We start from the raw sequence: 2,500 nt of genomic DNA on the forward strand, positions 1-2,500 counted from the left end.
CGGGGGAGGAGGGGGGGTCCACCACCCGGTGGTCGTAAAGAAGGAGCCCAAGTCCAAGACGCCGTTCGTCTGCAGCTACTGCAACAAGGCCTTCCGCGACAGCTACCACCTGCGGCGGCACGAGTCCTGCCACACGGGCATAAAGATGGTGTCGCGGCCCAAGAAGAGCCCCACCGCCTCGGCCTCGGCGCCGCCCACCATGGTGCCGCTGGTCTCCGCGGTGACGCGCGACGGCGTCGGCGGCGGCCAGTACGTGTCCACCATCGCGGGCATGCTCACCACGGCGACCACCTCCGCCTCCTCCACCAGCATCATGAGCCCCATGGCACACCAGCATCAGCACCAGCATCACCAGCAGCAGCAGCACCAACAACAACAACACCACCATCACCAGCAGCAGCACCAGCAGCAACAGCAACAACAGCAACAACAACAACCGCAGCAGCCCAAGAAGACCCCGAAGCCGGTGAAGAAGAAGAACCACGGCTGCGAGATGTGCGGCAAGGCCTTCCGCGACGTCTACCACCTCAACCGCCACAAGCTCTCGCACTCGGACGAGAAGCCCTTCGAGTGCCCCATCTGCCAGCAGCGCTTCAAGCGCAAGGACCGCATGACGTACCACGTGCGCTCTCACGACGGCGGCGTTCACAAGCCCTACATCTGCTCCGTGTGTGGCAAGGGCTTCTCCAGGTGAGTACAGTGAAGCTAGTTAGTGTGTGTCTTTCTGTGTGTGTGTGTGTGTGTGTGTGTGTGTGTGTGTGTGTGTGTGTGTGTGTTTGAAGCATCTGTACATCCGTCGTAACTTGCCGCCGAAAAAAACACAGCTAGAGCTCAGAATGTTAATGACAAGATTCCTCACAATGTGCAAATCCAAATGAAATGATCGTATGAGTGTGTGTGTGTGTGTGTGTGTGTAAGTGTTCAGAACAAGGAGGACCTGCTTTGTCTAGGGAGGATTTGGAAGCTAGCGCTCGCTAAAAGCTCTCCTCCATTCATAACTTAAACGTAACGAAGCCCTATCCTTTAATCTTAGAGCACTTGCCCCTACGTGATGGTGATGACTTTTTTTAAGTAGGTCCTAACTGTGCATGGATGTAGAGTGTGAGTGTGTGTGTGTGTGTGTGTGTGTGTGTGTGTGTGTGTAAGCTTGGCGGGAGTCCAGTGAGCGGTCACATACCTGTGGCTCCCACAACCTGGTAGCTTCCCCTCACCTGACGCCAGTGTAGCTCAATTCAGTTTTTGTAGTAGTGGCATTTCTAAAAAGCACACACACACACACCCACACACACACACACACACACACTCACAGACTAGTAACCCCAAATGCCAGGAGGTTTTTGCGGACTCACAACTCGGCAATACCACGCCGGGGAAAAAGCGTCAGGTCTCAGCTACTTTGCCGAGCCTGTTTTCCCTTATTGTGAGCCTGGAATGCCAGGAACAGGTGTTCTTTTAGCACTTAATTAGCCACAGGTAGTGACATCACTGAAGCCCCCGCCTATCAGTCAGTGCTTTCCCTACCATGTGACCTATCCTAACAGCAAGGACCGCATGACCTACCACGTGCGCTCGCACGACGGCGGCGTGCACAAGCCCTACATCTGCCCAGTCTGCGGAAAGGGCTTTTCCAGGTGAGGTGGAATGAGAGCGAGAGAAAGTGTCTCCTTTTTTTTTCATATGTGTGTGTGTGCGCGCAAGGACTGCATGACCTACTGCGTGTGTATGTATGTATGTATGTGTGTGTGTCATTTTGTGTATGCATGTGTGTGTGTGTGTGTGTGTGTGTCTGTGTGTCCTTTTGTGAGTGCATGTGTTTTTTTGGGGGGGGGGGGGGGGGGGGTTAACCCTGTGTGTGTGAGTCTTTCTGTGTGTGGACCTGGGGAGGGAAGGGGTGGGGGGGGGTGACTTGGGGGGGATGGGGGACTGTACCACAAAGCACAAACCTGCTGTGTGTTCTTGTCTCTGCTCCTGGTGTGTGTGTGAGTGTGTGTGCCTCTGGGTTAGGGGTGTAGGTGTGTGAGTGGGCCGCCTGGAGCTGGATGACTCACAGACTGTGGGATTGGAGCTGTTGAATTAGCCCTCCCTGGCGCTGTGCTTGTGGACCTGACACACACACTCCTGTCATCCAGGAGAATGGGACTCATTCGTTCTTTTTACATACATCTACATTCCCAACCATTGCTTTAGGTTTCATGCAAATAACCAATTGCACATCATCTATGTATGCCTTCCTACACAAGCCTCTACATGGACATGGTCCTGAGTGCTTAAAGCATAATTGGTTATGTACAGTTGTACAAAGCGATGCAAATGTCCCAAAGCAAAGGCTTTGCTGTAGATGATCCATCCCAGCCTCCCACTCTCCACACTCAGCCTCTGGCTCGTCTCTGCTTCCCCCCCTCCCTCCCCCTGAGTCTCGGCTGGTGCAGGTGGCAGACATGTTACACATTCAGACTGCAACACACAGAATGGATGTCGGTTGTTCTTGTTCAGAAATAGT

The 2,500-nt window shown here is 53.9% G+C and overlaps 1 pseudogene across 1 annotated transcript in view; it reads left to right on the top strand.

The window, feature by feature from the left end:
* The window catches only part of LOC308370569 (vascular endothelial zinc finger 1-like), a 22,560-nt pseudogene that overhangs the window by 12,398 nt on the left and 7,662 nt on the right, over positions 1-2,500 (top strand). The window contains exon 2 of the transcript XR_013969081.1: positions 1-690. This exon is cut by the window's left edge and continues 217 nt beyond it. The product of XR_013969081.1 is annotated as a vascular endothelial zinc finger 1-like (transcript). The remainder of the gene's footprint in view (positions 691-2,500) is intronic.

The sequence above is a fragment of the Sprattus sprattus genome (genome assembly GCF_963457725.1).
Source record: "Sprattus sprattus genome assembly, chromosome: 9".
Lineage (NCBI taxonomy): Eukaryota > Metazoa > Chordata > Actinopteri > Clupeiformes > Clupeidae > Sprattus > Sprattus sprattus.